This window comes from Cotesia glomerata, linkage group LG3 (genome assembly GCF_020080835.1).
Source record: "Cotesia glomerata isolate CgM1 linkage group LG3, MPM_Cglom_v2.3, whole genome shotgun sequence".
Taxonomy (NCBI): Eukaryota; Metazoa; Arthropoda; class Insecta; order Hymenoptera; family Braconidae; genus Cotesia; species Cotesia glomerata.
Genome location: NC_058160.1, coordinates 23,087,667 through 23,111,697, shown reverse-complemented (window position 1 = coordinate 23,111,697; position 24,031 = coordinate 23,087,667). Strand labels below are relative to the sequence as shown.

The following is a 24,031-nucleotide window of genomic DNA, read 5'->3' as shown; positions in this document are numbered from 1 at the left end:
TTTTTTAATATTTCTTTATTGAGTGTTACAATTGCAGCACCTCTCCCTTATCACCTCAAACTCTTCGCTTCATGAGGCGTGCAGAATTCAGCGAATTATTATTATTATTTCCTTAAAATTCAATAAAAAGTATCTCGGACCTTCTCAAGGTATATTAAAACATAATGACGGTAATAACTAATTATTAAACAAGAAAAGCTCTAGTTTCTTATTAAATTAATAGTTTGATTTTCCAATAACCGTGAGACGTGTCAGTCTTAATTCCAGTGTTGGCATGCACTGTTTTTATAGCCTCTTCGTGATCTATAAACTATTAGCAGTAATTGAAACGACCACTTTTAACACTCGGGTGTTGATCTTGTGCTCGTTCTTCGGTATACGACTTCCGTCTAAATGTTAGTATATTGAGTGTGTGTGTGTATATAACAGCCGCTAATTTTAGATAATCATAGGATCCAAGTTAACCACCCACGTTTTAAAACCACCAGAGAACGAACGAGTGAACGAGTTTGTTTTTATTGGCTGAAACCATTAACCGTTCTCTGTTTTTTCCCCTTTTTATTTATTTTCTCATATCAACTTTATATTGCTATCACTAAATTTTATTCATATCAAATAAATTTTTTTTATTTATTCCGCAGGATCATTTTCATTTTATGCCGCAGAGAAAAGTATCGGGGGATATCGGTAGAGACAAGAGTTAAGTCTGGTAACCGTACTCTTGACAAATATCAACCCAATTTACATATTTGATTGTGACGCGTATACGCCTGCCCGGCAGGTCCTCGACCAGATACCGGCGAATTCTCCTGGTGGTTTTACTTCTGAAAATGCAAATCGTTGTTCGAAACTCCTACCCTCTGTCGAGTATATTGTATATTTAATATACACATATACATTGTAACCCGCATTCTCATTTCCTTGTATTGCTAACGGCCTAAGCTTCAGTTGCATCTTCTCGCCAGACAGAAAAATCGTTCCCCCGTGAATTCGCTGTGGTCATTCAAATTAACTATTTTCCAACCGACGAGATATTTTATATTTTTATTCACTATACATGTCACGTCGCGGCGTTAAATAAGGAAACTAAAACTCCAGTAGTCTGAATAAATACTATTTTTTGTAATTTAGTTTTCTCAGCCAGCAGTCTGCACTGTAATTTTAATCCTAATTTAAATAATTTTTTCTTGTGTTTATTCTATTAAAAAATTCAAATGAATTTGAAGGCTAATTTTTGTAAAGTTTGTTTTCAATTCATTTCTTTAGCAAGAAGACAAGACAGAAACTTGTGTTTTTGGCATCTAGCTTAATGGAGAAACACTACTCTGAATCGAAACAAGGGCTAAAGGCTCTGGTTAGTTGTTTTTTTTTCTCCTCGTAACATCTCCCCATTACAAATTGTACTGAGCCGGCGGCTAATTTCTTTAGGACACGGTTTTTAAATGTTTCAATACTGTACAGTACCGGCTTCTTAAGTTTCAAATCTACTAATTGGCGAATACAAATTGCGTTATTAACCAGCAGTATATTTTCCTTTTGTCCGGAGCACTAGTAAAAAAATATAAATGAAATGAAATGTCTAATTGTCTCGAAGACCGAGAGACAATTACAGCTTTTCGTTTACTCTATTCTTTTGTGCTGAAAAAATTAACAAAAGCTGAGTGGTGTGCAGAGAAGAAGAGTCAGCTTCAGATAGAGAGAGAGAGAAAAATAAAAAAAAATTGCTCAAAAAAATGGCGGCTTTGAGGGCAAGACTTTCCAACGAGTAGTGGCGCTCCTAGTTTATTCGGTAGACGGAACTTCTTAGCGACTTAATTTCGAGCTCATGCATTTTTCAAGTATTATATTGGAAATTTTCGTTGAATATTCCACTCGATTATTCGAAACACGAGTCAACGCACTTTATTTATCGTCGGATGCTGCATTGTCTCGTTTTATTATTGTTACTACTATTTTTAAGTTTTTTTTAGCTTCAATGTGTCGCGATTTGCAAGTCAATCCGTCCGACTTTATGAGGTTGGTCTATATCTTGGCTGTACTTGCTACTCTACTGTGTCCTATTGGTTATGTTTTTTTTTTTTATTAAATATCGGTACTGCAGAGTAAGGATTTTTTTGCTGGCGATACAAGACTATCGGACGAACTGACGTGAGACATGACACATTGTTTTCTTTCAATAGTTTTATCTACTCCAATGGAATAATATTTATCGAAATTTTTTTTATTTTCATTTTTTATTTTACTGTAAGCAAACTTGTCAATACTTATCTACTTATTCATATTTGTCATTTTTCATTCTGAATAGTGACTTACCAATACACGATTTTGAAATTCACTACCAAATTTCAATATATCTATCTTGTACAGATGTCTCGAGGATTATTGACACGCGAGAAAAACGTAGCGAATTGCATGATACATTTCAATGATTTATTGCTTAAATAAATTCACTTTTTAAATTCCTTCTGGATATTGACATGAATTTAGCAACTGTGAATTATTTTTTAAACTGAAAATTTACTCGACGATAACAATAATTTAATTATTAAAGTGACAACAGAATTTTGAAGTTTTAAAAAAGTGATATACAGATTTATCTTTAAAAAAGAAACTATATTTATAGTTTTTTGATAAATATTTAATCAGATTATTTAAAATTTAATAAGATTATTATTTAACATTGTCACTCGATATTTTACATCGTGAGGTTTTATATTTTTGGACGTTATATTCGAACAAAAATAAAATACATTTAAAATAAATTGAAATAATAAAAATGACAAATACTAAAAACGTATTTGATATAGAAATAAAATGACAATAACTATATTTTTTCGCATTTACCGCGTTATTGGATTATTATGCTTGGATTATTATAAAGACATTAAATTTTCCGATGCATCGATGCACCAAAATATCAATAATAAATACCATCATGGATATATATTTCATCCTATTATATAAACGTGGAATTTATACTATTTCCAATACTCCGTACTTTGTGTAGTTCAATATACTGTCGTTTCATTTTCCAATTCATTTATTCTATTTATTTTTCATTTTTAACGTTCATATGTAACATGTACCTATACACATTTATATTTATATATTTACATATAAATTTTAAATAAACACAATCGGTATTTTGAAATTAATCCTTCTGTTTATTATGCAGCTTTCAAATTATTACGTCCATTATAATTTTTTTTTTTCAACAAAACAATTATTTTGTTTCAATTATCGTAGAAAAGAATATCAATTTTCTGTAAAAAAAATGCAATCATAATATTTAAAAGTTGCAGTTTGCATTAAAAAAAAAATTCAATTTTTATTTAATGAAAAATTTTCTTTCAGCATTTCAAAATTATGATATAGATTACAATAATAACATGAATGATAAAAAAATGGATATAAAATGAATAATAAATGTAGAGCATAACTAACATTTATTGCCGACATAAAAGCCTATATTTACACGAATGATCGGTGAATTAAAAATTAAAATCGATTAACTACAGTCGAACTAATTTCGCAATGAGTAATGACAGGTTAGTCGGTACATAAATTAATAAGCGTGACTGACAAAAGTCACTACAGACTACAGACATACCGCTCCTACCTGGTATTGCGTGTGGTGCTAAATCGATTGTCAATATCCTGTCAATGCTGTTTCCTTCGATGTAACAGGCGCCTTAACCTTTTTTCTGTCTAATAACTACTAACTTATAACTAATAACCAATGTATTAATAACATCTCGTTATTATTAACCACGTTAATTCTAAAGCTCTCAAGTTTTCATTAATCGACAAATTATTATATCGCTAGCAAGATTATTGCACGCAACTCAGAAATGCATTCACTCGATTAGCATCCGGCATTCGCATAAATAAATTAAACGCGCATAAGTTGTTAGTTTTCATGCGATATACATACGAATGGTAAATAAATTCACTAAAAACTGAAGTTTTGTTTTATTTTAATAAAGGTAAAATATTAGTTTGTGTTTATTTTGGAGTAAGTTTGCTGACAAACAGAGTTTCCAGGAGTCTCTGTAACCAGGTAAACACTTGCGGACATGAAAGAGAAATAGAGACTCAAAGAGAGAGAAGGATGATAAGTTCTTGTTGGGGGAAAACCGCAAGTTCATGATTTATCACTGACCGCGTGGCGGCGACTACGACACCAAATGTCGTATCTAGGATTTTAAAATTACAGAGTTCTCGTATCATGATGTTTCAAGTTTACTGGGCTTGACTACTGAGCTGAAGCTTATTAATTGCATATTAATAATTTCTACAATTTATTTTTAATTATTAAGGTGTGCGAGTACTGTGGTAGCTTTAAAATAAAAGCTCAATTTTTTATAGGCAGTTTAAAACGTAAAAATTAATTCTGAAAATTCGAACGGGCTATGTATGAGAGCATAAAAATAATTTACTTTAATTTTTTATTTTTTTCTAGAAATGTGTACATAATTAAAATTTCGAATTATCAAAAATTGGTTTAGACTTTGAAGAAACTATTAAAGTTATGATTGTTAAGCCTCTTAAGAGAGTTAAAAAAAATATTTTTATGTTATAACTTAAGTCCTTAGGTCGAACTCTCTTGTAGAGAAAAGATTCAGCTATCATGCGCCACCTGTTGGAGATTTTCAATACTAATTTTGATCGAAAAATTATAAATGGTCATATATGACCTATCAGGCCATATGTGAGCATATCAAGTTTCTAAAATCGAGATTTCGATGATGCAATTGTAATAAATATTTCAAGTCTGAGTATGAGCATGACACCGCGATATAGCTGCCTTGCAGCACATCTATATATTTTAAAATAAAGAGACAAGTCTTTATCTGGTAAGATCGGGATCTTTACTCGGATGATGATCTACGAGTTGGCTGCTGCGTTTATTCAGGGCCTCTGGTCCCCCGGGGATACTCATAAAAGTTTGACACTGAAAAAATGACCGCGGCTCATGTAAAACGAACAAGCTATAGTGATAGTTTAGAGCTTCGCAGATAAGAAAAGTAAGAATAAAGAGAAAGATAAAGAGAAAGAGGAGAAACAAAATAAGCAAGAGATCCGCCGATGAAGGAGAATACTATACACGATGGTGAATAAGTCTCATCGAGTTTTATGAGTTTAGTTTTCAAAGGGGCGTTCTCTTTCCGCCAGACGATGGTGTGATATTTTTGTATTTTTTTTAATTCCCAAAGCTGCATACTATACTCGCCGGCACTAGCACGGGTAACCAGGCATTGTTGGCTCATTTTCCATCCTCAGGGCGATAAACCGAGCGTTAAAGGGTATTACGAGGTTCTTATTAATTCCCCGGTCTTTCGGCAAAAAACTAAGCTACATACTTTTTGCATAAAATTCGAATAGTCGAGCTCTAGCTCCTAGCCGAAGAAAAAGAGAACGCCGCTCTACCCTTCCTCTTTTACTCAAGATACCTGCAAAAAGTTTACAGTTCCCTTTACTTCTACTTTAGTTTATACATTAGGTAATTGAATCGTTTACTCGAAAATAATTATACGGCGTTTTATGGTAGAAATAACTTGTAATAAATTATAGTTTTTAAAATTAAAAAAGACGGTTTATTGGTTAACTTAAGTAAAAAGGTTAAGTAAAATGGTTAAGTAAAAAGTACAACATAATTTTTAATAAACAAAATAATTAATTTTGTAGCTTGATATCAGTTGTTGTGAATATTTTATCCGTAAATATTCATAAAATTAATAATAAAATAAATTTTTTGCTAATTTTATTTTAAACTTATTTAAAATTATTTTCTACTTTAAAATTGTTTTCTACTTTTTAGTTTGGTTTGCTGCTTTTTTTTTTTTAGTTTTGCAAACTATAATTTTTTTTCAAAATTTTTAAGTCTAATTAAACACCAGAAGCGTTGTAACATTGTAATATTTTACTTACTTTAAATAAGAGCAATATTTACTGTAATTTTATGGAAATGTATAGATTTAATTAAGAAAAAAAATAGTAATATATGTTTACTCTGATAATTATAATCCGGAAATTGAGATAAAGTAATAAAATTATTATATTATCATTAATCTTTGATAGGTATAAAAATTTTCGAATCAATCAACCGTTCTGAAGCCGGTAAAAATTACGTTGAAAATTTTAATTTTATAAATACTTACAGGTGAATCAAGTAAAAGTCTGTGAAAAATTATAAAAGTTTCCTGTCAATTAATAAGCAAATATAATTTATTTATTAAAATTTCTCTAGACTAAAATAAATTTCAATAAAAAGTAGAAAGAATTTAATGAGATTTCTCCGTGTAATGTTAATATAAGAGAAAGAGGAGTCGAGAATAATAAGTATTAAAAGAATTTAAGACTTGTCATTACACCGAAGAGTTTTGTGCGTACATACAGCTGGTATAAAGCACACACGCATTTATTATGTACGACAAACAAAATGAACAAAGTGCCAGAGACTGTTTATACAAAATATTTGCATACGATCGCCATGGAAGCCACGATCCGTATACAGCCGTGGTCTCTTCTGCGGATACTTAAAACACTACTACGCTATATAATACTAAACCCCTACACTGCACTACAGTCCACAGTAAACGATTACTTGTAGAATTATTTAAACCGGTGTTTTTATTGAAGACAGAGATCATGGGATAATATCAGCTCATTTTTTTATCCACTGTGTATACATTTGCGTAATAGCAACAGTGATATGTACACAGGTCATTACTAGCTAGTACTAAGTATGCTTTGAAAATAATTAAATAAAATAAAAGGCTCTGAGTTATTTATTCTACAATCCGATATAATACACAGATACAGATATATAAACACAAACACGTAACGGAGATATCCTGTAGGAGTAGTATGCCATAGTATAGAGTAGCAATCCTCTTATCTTAAGAACTTGAGGCTTTGCAGATCCGGCGGTGGATGCTCTGATCGGTGGATATCGCAATCGGTTCTCCCCCCTCTCTCTCTCTCTCTCTTTTTGTATTTGCATCCGGGTTCGCTTAAATATTTTATATTTTTCAGTCGGGCCGACTCGCGGGTTCAATTATCCTCAATCCTCAATTCTCGATGTTCGATGTTCGATTGTAAATCGGGATTGCTTAGTATAAATATAAATATAAATATAAATATAAATAAATTCACTCACGGGATATACGAGATAAGCCTCGACGATCGATCTCTGTTATGTTGCCGGGGGAATTATTTTTTAGTCCGTTATCACGAATACGTTGTCGCGATACCAAGTACATCGTCATTCGTGTACAGTATTCGAACAGACTGTAAACAGTCAGTACTCGAGCTTCTTGTTATGTATTTCTTGTGTGTATACTTAAAATCAATTTTATTTTTTTATCCTTTTTTATTTTCTTTATTTTTATACTTTTTTTTTTACGGAAAAAAATTTTCTTTAAAAATTACCGTAAGAATCACAATAATCGTGGGACTTTTCGAGATTTCTAATCTAATTTCAATTCTTTTGATAATTATTGCAATACAATGTAAAATTATATATTAATTACCATTAATTGTTACTGTAGTTAAATTTTATAAAATGAATAATTATTTTTTATTATTTTTTTATTAAGAACTACACAGTAAACTTTAATATTTTTACTGAAATGACTAAAAAATTTACCGGAGTCTTTAGTAAAAATGAATTTAAGTAACGGTATTATTCATCGACTTTAAGACGGCGCTGCAATCGCTTTCAAGTTATCAGCTGTATAAAAAATTACACATGTCAGTGATCAGTTCTTGCTAAATTACAGTTTATTCTAAAAAACTTTTATCAAGATTATCATTTTAATAAAATTTTATAAAATTAATTAAATATTAATTGTAGGAATGTATTTTAATGACACTCGTAATTTTTTGTTATACTATTAGCTATAATTTTAAATATTTTGTAAAGTGAAATAACCTTAAAAAAATTAAATTAAAAAAATCAACTGAATATTCACTCTTATTCCATTAAAATCTAGTTTTTCTAAAATATAACAATACATCCAATAATAATTCTATTGGCGTGTGCAGTAAAATTAACTAATAAATGGTAAAGCACTACCTTAGCTTTTTACAATTATAATACAGTCCGATAATGCTTCTCATGAATTTAACAGTAAATTTTAAAGAAAAGTTCTTTCTGCATGAGTGACTTCTGGCAAACTTTTCGATCTTAGTTTCTTCCGACGCTTTAAACTCCACGCATACAATCCATAACAGACAAGTAGTATAATATAGTTAAAATGACATTTCGTTGACTAAAAGACGAGGTTCTCCCTCATGGGACCAAATCTCGGCTTTCTTCGCAGATTCGGAGCTTCACCACATGGTTAGATGTTTAAACTTTATTCATTCTCCCTTTTATTTATTCTGCTGACTAACTGGTGCTTTATTATACTTATTATTATGCAGACTGCAAATATAAATGTGACAAGTACATGTGTAATAGTAGACGCGTATCTCTTTGTCACGAGATATCTTGACATTGCCAAAAATATAAATGTAACTCAGATTTCAAAGCTTCCGATGATACGGACCAGATTCTTGAAAGGGAGATAAAAAGTCGCCGTTAAAAGTTACACCGCTCGTTCTCATCCCGAGCGCGAACTAATTGAACTATTTTAATAAATATTTCTTAAGAAGTTTGCGGTGACGTGTTATGCAACATAACGAAACTCGTTATCTTTTCCACTAGGGGTTATATTCAATTGGCTGCAATCTAAAATCAACTCACTTTTTGCTCGTTGGCAAGTAAAAGAGTTTGGGGGCGATAAAGATTGCATCAAATGCGAGAGGAAAATGTTTGGCTAATCCCGAGTGTTAATGGGCAAAAAAAAAAGAATTTTAACTGAATCTTTTATGCGTAAAAATAAATTAAAATTTTTTTTCACGTAAATAATTTCAATTAAAATTAAAATTTTTAAACAATTTTTTTTTCTTGAAACATTTACTTTTATAACTCTCTAAAACTCTTTTCTACCATCGAAGCCTCACCTTGTTCATCATTTATCTTGGTAGAATTTTTTTAACATCAAATTTTCCAAGTGATACTTTGAAATTTAAACTTTTTTTACGTCTGCTGCCTTGGGACTATCTCGCGATACATGGATATCCTTTTAACATGCGTCGCGTCGCACACTTCCACATATTCACACACATTCAACACACATAAGCACCTACGATGCGTAAAAAAATTTCTTTTTTTTCTTTAAGAAATTAAAATACAAATAAAAATATAAAAAAAGCTTTTAAAAATTCCGATCAATTTGTCTCAGTGGATCGATAAATCTTAGCCAGAAAGTTATTGGGGAGTAATTGCAAGCTCCGTTTTATTTATTCTGCATCTACATCTATATCTGGATTTCCATGAGCACGTTCATATTACAGGAATTAATATAAATATATTAATATTTATCGGAAGGAGGATGAGGATGATGGATAACTTATCGGTATTAATTATTCCCTGCGATAGTGATTGAGTAAATTCACGAATGTTATTTGCTATCCATAATATAATAATTAATCATAATTCATAATGTTATTCATAAAGACGATGAATAAATTGTTCAGTTAAATTAACCGTGGGATAAGCTCGATACGATGGACGATGGACGGTAGACGATGGATATAATGTCTATAGGTGTGTGCCAGGTATATAGTATAGAGTAAATAATTGCACGACGTACGACGTTGAGGGTATTACACACGACGCTGGTGGTGTAAAAAGCGGAATAATATATTAATATGTAGATAGTGCAGAGTAAGGGGAAAAGGGTGGGATGTATAGGCGATAATTATGAACGTTTAAGAGCTCTCAGGATGATACTCTGGGATCCTTGCCCATCGCGTGGGCCGGCTCGATCTAATAACACGTTTTGCACTCGTGATATATGTACACGGGTCATATCCAAACTATGCTTTTTTATGTTTTTATAAAAATAAATGTTGTTTTTTTTTTTAATTGCGGAAGAGAATAATCGTTATTTTTAAATTATAGTTAAGTATAGGAATAAAAATGTACGAAATACTTTTGGAATTTTTGAGGGGTTCTATACACACTTAGAAAGATGAAAAAAGTTTTTTATTGTTTTGATTTCACTGAAAATCTTTCCTTATTTTCTGCCCAATTAAGGTAGTACGAGCGCTGGGCAGGGTGGGGATAGGTAACGACTTTAGCACGGTGAGGGGAGAGCAGTAACCATATGATGTTTCTCAATATATAGATATACATTTAACATTAGCTAATGGCGAAATTTATTTTTCTTTTAATTAATACACTTTAATTAGTCGGACAAGTGTAAATTTTTTTAAATTAAATTTATCACTAATATATTTACTTTCATCCATAAGTTTTTTAAAAATACTCACCGACAGTTTTACGAGAAAAATACAGAAATGTATCAATGGTTGGAGGTTCCCCCATAAGACCAATGTTAAATTGCTTCAAAGTTAATTATAATTAACTTTAAATAATTATATATTTAAATAAATAATTATTTATTTAAATAATCGGGAAATCTCCTTCAAATTTTTGGAATTTATTTAGACATATTTAAACTTCATATTAAAAAAAAAAATCAAACCTTTTATCAAAAGTTGCCTTGGTACTCGTACTACTTTAAGAATTTTGTTCAGAAAAATTGCAAATTTTTTTAACAAAAAAAAAAAAAAATATGAATTTTCCAAAAAAATGTTTTTTTTCTTCAATTAGCTATAGATTTTTCAAAAATTGGATTTTTTACTACTTCTAAAATTTTTCCAGAGAAGTATTCTTTCGATTTACATTATTTTTGTAAATTAAAAACAAATTTTTTTAAGCTAAGCATATTTTTTACATCATTCTAAAAATTTATGAAATTATTCAAGGGAATTTCAAAATGAATATAAAAAAATGTACAAAAAAAGTAACAAGTATTTAAGAAATTTATGATTTAAGGAAAAATAAATATTTCCTTGCGTGTATGTACATAACAAACATAAAACAACACAAAAATAGATTTAAAAAAAAAATTTCAAGTGTGTATAACCCTTTAAACATTTTTCACCAAGTGCGTATTTTTTCTCTTGACATTACTTTACTGAGTATTTGCAGGTGGATGGTGGATGGTGATGCAAAGTGTCGAGGATATATTACACGATAACGCCTTGTGGGAATGGCGAAGGTGAAACAAACGAGCTTGGTGGATGGTATATAATGCTAAAAGTACTTGACACTTTGTGAGGTACTTCTCACTTGTCTCTCCATTGCAGTGAGTACTGGCGGGTTAGATACTAGACTCCAGACTCCATATGAGTTGACAGTACAGGATAACTCGCCTAAAAGACGATCTTGCACGAATCTTATCTTCTTTTTGTTTCTTAGTCTTTCTACTCGCGTATGAGACTTAACTGGAGTCTAGACATGTAGGCAATAGGCACGTGTGAATGCAATAAAGTCGAAGATAGAATGGATAGAAATAAGACCACAAATATGTGATTCTACGGTGGCTGCTACTGTTAGGTTTATCACCACTCATTCACGCCCTGCACTAAGACCACCTTCGCATTCCTATTCTACATGTCGCTACTTATACTATTTATAAGAGATTTTGTACCTGTATATGATGTTTATATAAATATGTATATCGTAAAACCTTTGCACGAACTAACGATTTGTTCGTGATAACTACTTTGTTTGTAAGAATCACTAGAGATTCTATTATATTATGGAAAGCAAAATTTATTTAATGGGAATTTGTTATAATATTATGTGCGAATATTATCATAAAAAAGTTTAGAATTTTCTGATACAATACAAAGCTTCAGTGATTATTTGATCGAAATGCGATAAATCGTTGTTTATATGTTTTTCAGAAGTTTATTTTATGTGTAGAGAAAGTGGAATGTTAATTTATTAGTCAGATAAATTATTTGAGAAAATTGCACAGCTCATAATGCATGTCTATTATATCCATATATATATGTTTATTGCCAGTATTGCACATTAGACATTTTAAAAAAACATTTATTTAGTTAAATATAAAAAAAAATACTGTTTGAAAAAAAATTTCTTTATTTTACCGCATTTTTCGTATTTGAGATGAAAATGCCGCTAAATATTTGAATCTAATATTAAATCACAATTTTGTTGAATTCTCATACAATAAAAATATTTATTATATGTGCTTTTATTTTGATATTGAGTAAAATGACTTGTTTCTTTCTTACAAATTAAATGAGTTTTATGAGACGAGCATTTTTGGATTTTCCAAACTTTTTAAAGTCTTGATTCTTTGGAAAATATTAAAAAAAAGATAATAGACATTTATAGTAGACAATTTTGTTTTTAACAAAGAAATTTTTATCAATTTTTTTTGGTCTAATTTTTGATAAAAAATTTTGAAAATTAAAATTTTTGTTAATACATATTTGAGTATTTATGAAAATCCGAATTTTAATAAAAATTTGGAAATTATTCATAGTACGTTCGATTACATACACACTAAAAATAAATAATAATAATAATAATAATAATAATAATAGTAATTTAACCAGTAATAATTAATCATAGATCATTGACATGTCAGTGAAATGAACGAATACACATTGATGTTTGTTTTAAAAAATAGGTTATTTGTCAAGAGTTATTTACTACGAAAATTTTAAATAAATCATAAAATAAAATAGAGAGATTGGAATCGATGGTGCGGTTGTTATCGGCAAACAATTGTTGACAACTAATTTTACAATATTGAGTTTTATGTATCACAGTGGACGGATAGGAAGCAGACAGTAGACAGTAGACAGAGGAGAGCAAGGGAGAGAGGAGCTTTTGATAAGCGATGGGAATGAATGCGGAAGAGCGCTAAAAAATGTCTGCAATTGCATGTGTGTGTTTTATTTCAACACCTCGTTTAGAACTGCGCTATAGGTCTTATCTCAGTGTCACGCGAGAACTATGAGAAGCATGGGTTTATCTTGCGGCATGATCGCGAATTATTCGGCCCGCGGTCTCTCGGGATAGTATGGGAGCACTATACTACTATATATATATATATATATGCTTGTTTATCAACGACCACCGCAAATGCTAGTAACAGTGTGAACGATTGGTAACATCTCGCAAAACCGTTTTCAGCGGCCGCCAAATCGCAGCCTTCGATCTTACTCTCCTTCTCGGCTTCCTGGCAAGCTTTATATTACTACATGCTTTGCACTCTACTCTACTCTAGTCTACTCTCCTCGCTCTCATACGATACTCATATCGTAGATTCATACATTTATATGTTACCAGTTTTTGTTTTTATTTTTGACATGTTTCCGTATATTTAAATTCCCGCTGCTACGGCTCACATAAATCATTTCAATGAAACAATCAAATTGCATATTTTTCAAATCTTTCTCGTATATATGTTTTATTTATGTTTTATTAATGTGAATTTATATTTTTTTATTACAATTCCAATGCAATGACATAACGATTATTTATAAATGCATTTATAAACATTTATTACGTCACACGATCTGAAATTGTTAATGTGAAAATTTACAGAATGATTGTGAAAAGTTAATCAAAAATTTTAACTATAAATAATGAGTGAAATACAAAAATTATGAGACTGTAAATTTTTTTAAGAAATTTAATTTTATATAAAAGTCTTTTTTTTCAAATTGATTTTAATTGTATAACAAATCAGAATTAGTTTTACAGTAAATTGTAGGCCAGTACTCTAGTTATACTACTTGTATTTTGATCATGGGTACATTTTGTTTTATTTAGTACATTCTCAATTAACGTGAACAATTTGTCGAGCAAGCGGAAAACGGTAGACTAGATCAGAACAGCGACTGCAGAGGGTTGAGAGTAAAAAAGATAGACATGAAGCAGAGACAATTAATCCCACGATTGGTTTAATTTGCTGGACATTATCCAATCAAATACCGAACCGAATTCGAAGTAACCTTTCCTCTGTGTTTTAACCAAGCTCCCACCGTCTCGTCCTATACCCTATACCCTATACCCCATTACTGTACTGGATGTTTGATATAAATACTGTGCGATATACACCGCAGTACTCAGCTCTCTCGACATCCGCCGTGCTCGCTCTTTATACACTCTACTCGCGAAACGTTGAATTAAACAACCGGACGCCATTGAGAACAGGGACGTTAATTCGCTGGGAACAAGAGATAGGAGGTACTTGTTATTTTGCATATGGAAATTTATTTTCAGACAATGTTAATCATTGGTAATTAAAATTTCGTTGTTATTAATGTTTCTTTTTTTGATAACTTTAAATCATTGCAGAAATTTTTATTCCATTTTTATAATTTTTTTTTTTTATATATTATTCTTTAAATTTTTTTTCACATATTCGAAATAATTTTTATTGTAGAAAGCTAGAGGCGTTAAATATTTCGATTTAAAAATATTTTTTCAACTACAACAAACACATCATTTTATTTCATTTTTTATTCTCTCACTCTCACTCTCCATCTCTATACACTTTATTATCAACCAAATAAAATTATTACACAAAGGTCCTTTATCTCTGTTTTTATTTAAAGACGTATACTTGGTATTGTCGTAAAACAATGGCTTAAAAAGTAGATTGAAAAAGACGCCGCTGGCTATTTCAGCAATCATTGTAAAAACTACACGCAGGCATTCCACCACAGCAACACTAGTGGATGGAAAAGTCGACGTTTTTAGAGATTGCTTACATCTTGTTGCCGTCGGCTGATACAACTTTTATCCTCGACATCATCAGTCGCACAATGCTATGCGATACAATACAATCTAATAGCAGTACAGTGCAGAGCAGTACAGTACAGTGCATACATGTAACAAGAGCAGAGCCAGTACCAATATCCGCCGCTAGGAGATAGGTAGACCTACCCCATAACTCGTTCATGAGGATCGAGTAGCGAGGAGTGAAGAGTAGAGGAGTCGCATGTGTTATTTCATACATCATTTATTTTTTGGTGGATATCCATCACGTTTTCATCCCGACAGACAGAATAAACGAGCGCTCGATTTAAACTGTCCATGTCGCTGTACTGCCCCCTAGACCCTGCTATGGAGTGAAACGGGAAAAAGCTCGCATTATATCGTAACTATACTACTCGACTAGATCGGATACTGTAACAGATACAAAGCTGGGGTGGTCTCTACTACAGAGGGCAAAGAGTGAAATGAGAGAATAGAAGTTGTAACGTATCTAGTCTAGTGTAGGATGTATGTGTATTCCTGTACTGTACTTTTATATGCTGAGGAGAGTAGTTAAAACGCAGTGCAGAAAGAGAGGCGAGGGATATCAAGAGGGATACCAGTCCTATACTATCCGTTTAACATTTAAATTGCATTGTTTCTACTGAGTCCGGTGACTCCTCTCCGTTGTACATTACTCGTCCGATACACTGGATAAATTACAACTGACTGGGTGTTGTAAATGTTTATGTACTTTTTTTATTCAGAATTTTTGTTGGCACTAATTTTGGCGGAATGTTTCACTTGAATTGACACAATTTAAGGGACGAAATTCTGTTTTTTTAGAAGATGCAAAATTAGTCATTTTCAAAAAGTGTTTTTATAATTAATTGAATAATTTTTGAATTTTGGAAGGTACGAAAATATTTCTTTTTTTTTTTTTTACTAAATAGTGACTTAAAAAATTTTTTCGGACTACGGCACAAGATTAAAAAGTGCTACCCTTGTCATTTTTTTTCTAATAATGTGGAAAAAAATTTTTTGAAATTTCATTTTTACAATTTTGAATTTTTTTCTCTATAAATTAGTGATATTTTTTGAGACAAAAGATTTTAAAAAATATGTTGATCAAAAAAAAAAAAAGAGAAAGGAAAATCATTAAGTCTCAGAGCAGATTGAAGATTAGAGCATTAGGAAGCCATCATCAATTCGATCGCAAGATCACCTTAATCCCCAGAAGCATAAGCATAGCCACAAAAAGCACATTAAGAACCGCGGATTGAAAGTATCTCCGATCGCTGAAATCGATCTGGATTGGCTCATATCGATCGAGTCCGATCACCGTGACGAGTACCGAGTCGCGTAATCGGTTCTGCATCTTACATCTTACAAAGAACGACGGGAGTTTTTCTCCGTGTTCCTTTGCTCAATACTTAATACCTCGCGGCTCAGGATGCGCGCAATTTATTCGATGATATAAAATCTCATTGGAACTCCTCTTAGGATCCTCACGTCAATTTCTTCCATCTACCATTTCAGTCTGAACATCAGTGCAATGGATCCCTATTTATCTTTTTTTAGTCTTTCTGTTACTATTACTATTACTGGTTATTTTTCTCATCTGAGGTATCTAATGAGCTTAAAACTATTTATTGTTTCTCCTGAGGCAAAAAATATAAACATTGATCGCGGATCGGGTCGTTCGAACGTCAGTTTAAATCGATCTAAAATCGAGACGTGGCTTGTTATCGATTTCCGAGCAATGACTCGTCAACTTTAGAATCAATTCTCATTTCACTCTTATGTTTTTATATTTTTTGTGTTTACCACTACAGTTATATTACAGTATACTGTATTACCAATGTGTAATGATTCAATGATTCAATATAATTCAATACTTATACCTTGGTAATTTGAAGAAAATAATCGATTACAGATCTGATCAACAGAAATCGCGACCTATGTACCTTTTATACTTTATCACGATAAAATTTCAATCAAATTGTTTGTATCCGTGCTATTAGAGAAGTCATTTTCTTTTTTATCAACTAATTATTAATAAATAATAAATAATTTAGATGATTGAAAAAATAAAGAAAATTTTATCTTCAGTGTGTTTATATGATAAAATGAGTTTTTTAATTTACATTTGTGCCTTTTCACGATTTTATGTATTTTTTCTTGGTAATAATCAATTTTTCATGTCAAGTTTTTGGGGCGGATTCAAATATTTTTGTTGGTCCTATAAGTTTTTTTTCGTGACATTTGTCCATTAAATAATTGGTAATCGATAATATCAACAATATTATTTTTAATTTTATTTCAAAAGTACCCAAACTGTGTGTTGCAATTAAAAATATAAAAAAATCAAGCTAAAGTTATTCTATTCATAATGCATTATTTTTAGCATTTACATAGTGACTGCAAATTTTTAGTAAAAAATAAAAAATAAGTAATAAATAATGACAAAGAATGTGAATTGCTAAATAAGAGTTGAAATAAAGTCAGAGCGCAGGTTGACGTGACATTAGACTAAATAAGAGAGTATGATAGTCAGAATAAGTGAAATAAATTTATGTAGGATCTTACTCGCACATAATATAACACAGTTGTCACTTTCCTCTTGCTTCTCTCTTTATCCTTGGGTTTGTAAAGGCATTCCTTTATACCCAAGTTTGTTCGCAGGCTCGCCGGTACGGCAAAGGATCCCCGTGCGAGATGCAATGTAACTCACACGCGGATGTTATAATGTACGAGCTCATAATACTAGAAAATGTCCTCTCTAATATAATGCACTGACTGGCAACGTCTACTCCGTGTTTTTATTTTATTTTTACGACTTACACGCTGCTTGTTGTTTATTTTTCGCCATATCAGTTATGCTTAAGCATCTCGCTCCAACAATGTCTCTTAATCTACTGTACTATTATATCATACCTATCATATATACATATTCATATTCATATTATACATTAAAAAATTATTCTCACCACCAGAGGCCTTGGACATATTATTCTACAATGTAAAGCTGAGAATGCTTGACTCGAATGTTACATACCTGCAACAAAAAAAAAAAAATCACATAAATAACAAGTCGAAAAATATAAAACACAAAAATGAGTTTAGAGGCAGAGAAACAAGGTACTGATAAATATAGATCGTTAGTTCCCATGAGCAGAATGCTTATGGCAGTGGTTGAACCATTCTACACCTAACCAGCAGAATCAGCATCAGCACCCCCATAGATAGATACATATATAGGGCCAGTAATAGTAACGGGGGTGCCAGAGCCGCAAGGGCACTCGATCACTCAATTAGACCGCGGTGTTAGTAGGCGTGGTCCTCCGACGCACTTGTACACATATATCACACCACGACGTCCACCGCATAGCATGACATCCGTATCAACCAGCGACCAACTGAACGGAGATAAACCAAGGATGAGTATATGGAGTACAGAGAGCAGATATAGAGGACTCTACACTAAACACCTATATATCGCGTTCCATTTCTATCGAGTGTTTCACATATGGATGCATGAATGTATGGGTGTATGTAGGAGACGTGAGTTTCTCTCATCTCTAAATCAACGAATACGACAAGCAGCCGATGGTAGCTCACACCATGAATTTACTTCGGCGTCTGGTCAATTACCCCACACATCGGGATATGCCATAAGGGCTGTTCAAATCGCTTTGTTCCTTCTATTTTTCATGCTATCGTATGTGTATGTATGAGTATATCTGTATGAGTGGAGAATGGGAATACTATAGAGTGTCGACATAAAGGGCCAGAAAAATTACGGTTGGATAATAGAGTCATAGAGAATTTAATTAAAAGACATTCGATCTTGTTGGAAAATAGTTTGGGGATTTTGTTCACTCAAGGCTAGATTTTGATTACTTTTTAGTTTGTTCCAATTTAGAGGTTTGAAAATTGATAAATTTTTTTGGTAATTAAATAGTTTCACAGTTAGTTTTTTTGTGTAAAATTCGAAAAATTGATGCTTTAAAATATTTTGAAATTTTCCTATTTTATGGTAGATTTGCAGTAAAAATTCATGAAAATTTTTAGAAATATCTTTTTTAAGCAGTTAATATTTGTAAACTGTAAATCTGTAATGAAATGTGTATAAATAAACTTTTTGGTTTCAAGTATTTTTTTGCGTATGTTTACGTGTAAGAAAAAAAATTTTCAAAGAAATCAATTTTTCAATGTTTTAAAAAAAATTATTTTTAGCTGAAAATTGATATTTTTGAAAAAATTTTTTTATTTATAATGAACTTCAAGAAAAAAAATATATGACTGTTCAAAATGAATTTTAAATATAATTTTTATCACTTAAAGTATCACGGACTGTGAAATTACACATTACAATTTTTAAAACACACAATCGATGAATAATTTTTTTATTTCCATCTGTTATTATAATTATACTGATGAATATACCGTAATATTACAATATATCCATAAATTAAACTAACGGTAAGGATGAGTAAAAAAAATAAAAAAAAAAATAAGAGAGCGAAGGTGGACTTTTAATTTATCCTCACCGAGACATTATTATCATAGCATAATAATAATGGTGTCTCGGGAGGTTAATTCCATCGGAAAGCTTGGTTACAAAGCGTGTCGGGTGTTTTGTTGGTTCTTTCCCTGGAGCCGACTAGCGAGCACTCACTTTCATTATACATATTACATTATTTAAAAACTAACATATTTTTAGTGTAAGGCATTTTGCGTTAATTATTGCTAATGTTGATGTTTTAGCCTGCAGCGATCCCGATTATAAGGAGAAGGTTAAGCTTTACAAGCGAGTTTAAGTAGCCGCCTACGTAGGATTGCCGCTCGACGGTTTGGTCACACTCTCCTCCTATGCAATCTCCTTATATACTCATACTTACATATATTTCCATGACATCGCTATGGCCATCCTCATCTCGGTAAGCTAATTAATGCAATTCTAATATATGCTAATTCGCTTCCGATGGATGGGAGCTTTTTTGGCTAACAGACACAACAGCCCTTTTATTTATTTTTTATTTTTTTTCTTCGGCCGTAATCGGCATCAGCCTGTGAAAGCCACTCGACAGTACGCAGTAAGGTGGTCGTTTTCTTAATATAAAGTCCATTTATATTTACATATTTTAACCACTCTCAATGAATCTTACCGGAGAATTTACCATCACATCTACCTGTCTCTATTTTGTTGTTAATATAAAAACATAACTTTATTACTCAATCCCTTTTTATAATATAGCATAATGTATAATGTCTTTAAAGTTTCCAAGCACAATAGACCGGGCCTTGATGCTGCTGACTGTAGACTGTAAATTGTGGACCCTGGCAAAGATTGAGGATCGAATACTGCGTAAAAGAAAGAAAGACTCTTACAATACAAACAAAGTTAGCCTTTTGGTTTATTCTGCATGCCAGTCGGGAGTTTCTTCATTCGTCTTGCTTTATCTCACTGATGGCCCGTTTTAACCCCTGATTGTTTCGCTGGCTTGAGATCGAGGGCCTCGGGCCATCAGGATCGGTAACTACTAACTTAAGTGAAATTATTTTATTTAGCGAAGTTAAAGCTCAATCGAGTTTAATAAATATTGGCTTTATAATGGAAGACTTAGCGATAAGGTTTAATAATGAGTGAGAGTTTATTAACTGTTGTTTACAATAGTATGAATAATATAAATGATTGAGAATAAGTAATGTAAATTATGGGTCACAATGTTATTACTAGGGAGGGATCCTTGGGACTAACTGTATTAGCAGTGGTCCTCTAGCTTGGGTCCGATAGGGTTATAAACCCCTTCCACAATACTACACAGAAAAAAAAAATTTCTTGGACCAAAAAAATTATAAGGAAGACCGAAGTTATTTTGGAGCAAGAAGAAATTTTCTTGGCTTAAAAAAATTTAACTTCGTTCAAGAAATTTTAACTTTATTCAAGAAATTTTCAGTCTTCCTTAAGATTTTCTTGATTTAAGAAAATTTACATTTGACTCAAGACTATTTTTCTTTCTGTGTATGTACAATATGGACTGTGAATGTCTCTGTGGGAGTGGATGTCAGTATCGTTTCTATTCCAACACTAAATAATAAACTTTACCATTTATTTTATAGATAAAATATCATGCATTAGTGTACTAATAAATCGTTACTGCGCAGTAGTATTGCTGTTGGTAAATTTAATTGAAAAATAAGCCGAGTGTAAAAAACAATTGATAACGGCTGTTATTAATGAGTACCGAAGATAAATAGTTTTCATATAAACTGCATTGAAAATGCTAGTTTCAATGCCTGTTGAGCCAACCGAAACTAGACAATTTCAGATAAATGCGACTGTGCCGGGTAGGAATCAATTATTTCTTCCCGGCGGACAGAAAATGACGATTTTCTGCCCGCGAGATGAAGTTGCAGCTTTATTTTCAATCCTATCAATTGTTTGTTTATTTTATACCTTTATAATTGTCATTCTAACCGTTAACTGTATTGACATATCATAATTCTGTTATTAAGCATAAATAAAAATGACAAAAAAAAACTATTCAATTTACGAATAATGTTTGATAAAAAATAAACCATTAATTACTATTTTATTATAAGTTTTATAATAAAATGGTATTTTCGCTATTCGTCTGAAACTATCTAGTTCTGGTTGGCTCCAGACATTGAAACTAGTATTTTTAATGCAACTTATATGAAAAATATAATGTGTGACGCGGGATGAAACACGATTTCAGACGCGTGATGCCTGCCCGAGCGAAGAGAGGGCTGGCATCACGCGGTCTGAAATCGTTTTGTATCATCCCTAGTCACACAATATACTATTATCGGTTTCTATCCTACGACTCAAAATAATATGTGTCATAAGTCATAATTCGTAATCATTTAAAGTTTTAAAAGTAAACATGTATTTATTATATTTATAATATAAATATCAATAATTCAATTATTACGTTGTTTTGAAATTCGTTGACACAACTACTAAATAATTGATAGGAAACATATCAGCATATGACTCTTTGGTGAGTCATAACTACGTTTTAACACAAGGGGGTCTATTTGTTTTTAAGAAAATAAATTTAGTCTTCATTCACAAGTTGATACGAAAACTTTAACTTATTCAAGCTGCTCAGTTAAAGAAACATTGTTTAAGATTAAAATTCAGTTATTGTTAATAAAGTATAAAAATTTTATCTATCAAAATGGTCAAGAGTTTTCTTTTTGCTGAAGGTTATCTGATATTGTTATGATAACACCAATAAATTTTTGATCGCATTTACTGCCTGACAAAGTCATTTAATGTTTTTCTATTGTTCTATTTTTTTCATTGTCTCTAAATATTAATAAAAAAATTTCAACCTATCAGAAGCAAGTGACGACAGTATAGTTATTATTATTAATGATTTAGAATTACTGCGCACTAACTGTGTACTGATTCCGAGAGATATAAAAGACGGGTTCATTTGTTCAGCACTCAAATTCATCTATTCGATAAAGTCTTGATAAAATAACAAATTTAATAAACTATTTAATTTTATTAAATAGAAATTTAGTTTCTCCAAAAGATACAAATTTTATCTATCAAAATGGTCAAGAGTTTGATTTTTGCTGTCGCATGTCTGATATTGTTAGTATTCACGCGAGTAAGTGTCATCAACGCAGATATTTGCAAGCATTTGGGAGCTGCAGTATGTATAAATATTGTTATTAATTTCTGATACAATTGATATATAGTCATAATTAAATCAGAGTGATAAATTTCCTTTGTTCACAAAATTAATTTGATGTTTTAGTGTGCTAATGCCCATGAATGCTGTGACAAACATTGTAAAGGATTAACATCTAAATGTTATGGTATCTGCAGTAAAAAGCCTTATTCCTATCGAAAGTACTGATATTTTTTCAGAGTTTTGTGAATATTGCCAAAAATTATTGTTATGATTGAAATTATGTTTTTGAAGAATTAATATATTATAAATTATACTTTATAATAAACGAAATTTTTTTTTTTTGATAAATCATGTATTTATTACTTTTATTATTTCGATAAAAATTTTCTGTAAAAAAATTTTCTATGGTCAATTTTCAAAAATTATTAAATTAGTTGATTGTAATAGTATATTACAACTCAAGGCCAGAAAGTTGGATTTCCTGGCGTATGGGATATGATGGACGATGCGTAGCCGAGGCCATCATATCACATACGTCAGGGTATCCAACATTCTGGTCATGGGTTGTATACTATTTTTCTTGCTCTCCAGCCGAAAGTACGCAACCCCGTGGAAGGAGTTTTGCAAAACCGAGGCGAAGCCGAGGCTTTGCTGGTCGGGGCGGTTATACAAAAAAAAAAAAAAAAATATAACTTAATAAATTGAAAAAAAAAATGTTATTTTAAACTTTACTAACAAATGTTCTGATTAAGAGTGATATCATGCACAGAATTTGTCACAAATATTTCAACTCATTCTAATTACAGAATTTATTTTTTTAAGTTGATTAAAAATTAGTTTTTAATTAGTAATCGACGGCTAAGAAAGATTGAAATTAAATTATTACAAGTTTGTAGAGTACATGGATCGTTTTATAAACATTACTTTACTAACTATCAAAATATAAAAAAAAAGCAAATAAAATTCACAAAACTATTATGTTTTATTTTGTAAACTTTTTATATAAATTATTTGTGCAGTATTATTATTAAATAGTTCATTAACAATGATCTAGTTTAAAATTATTTTTATTTTTTTGACATTTTTTGGTTAGTTTATGCGCTGACATGTTACATACAGACGATGTTGTGACTGTTATATATACAGTTGAAACTCGCTGTATAGGCCGGTCGCGCCACGAAAATACGAAAGAAAGCGAGGTTCTGTCCTGCCGAGCCAGAAAATATGCGTAGCGCGCATGCGTTAGATCAGGCCATAAGAGTTGCTCTTCCTGGAGTAAATTGCTGCCAGGAAGAGCGTACTTTCGGTTAGGAGAGCAAGAAAAAAATTTTCATAACCAAAACCATGAAATTTTTTAACCTTTAAATTTTAAAAGTTTTCTTTTTAACACAAAAAAAAAAATTTTAATTATATGACAAAGCCAGTTCGGAATTCCACAACAGGGCGTCTATTTGTTTTTAAGAAAATAAATTTAGTCTTCATCCACAAGTTGATACGAAAACTTTAACTTATTCAAGCTGCTCAGTTAAAGAAACATTGTTTAAGATTAAAATTCAGTTATTGTTAATAAAGTATAAAAATTTTATCTATCAAAATGGTCAAGAGTTTTCTTTTTGCTGTCGGTTATCTGATATTGTTATAACAC

At 31.2% G+C, this 24,031-nt stretch overlaps 1 protein-coding gene and 1 long non-coding RNA gene across 3 annotated transcripts in view; one reads left to right on the top strand and one right to left on the bottom strand.

Moving 5' to 3' along the window:
• Nucleotides 1-24,031, bottom strand: part of LOC123262176 (protein sax-3-like) — a 288,567-nt gene that overhangs the window by 46,610 nt on the left and 217,926 nt on the right. The window lies entirely within an intron of this gene.
• On the top strand, nt 1,424-22,667 carry LOC123262177. The gene is made up of 3 exons (XR_006508876.1): nt 1,424-1,434; nt 1,522-1,523; nt 22,510-22,667. It is a non-coding gene; the product is annotated as an uncharacterized LOC123262177 (long non-coding RNA).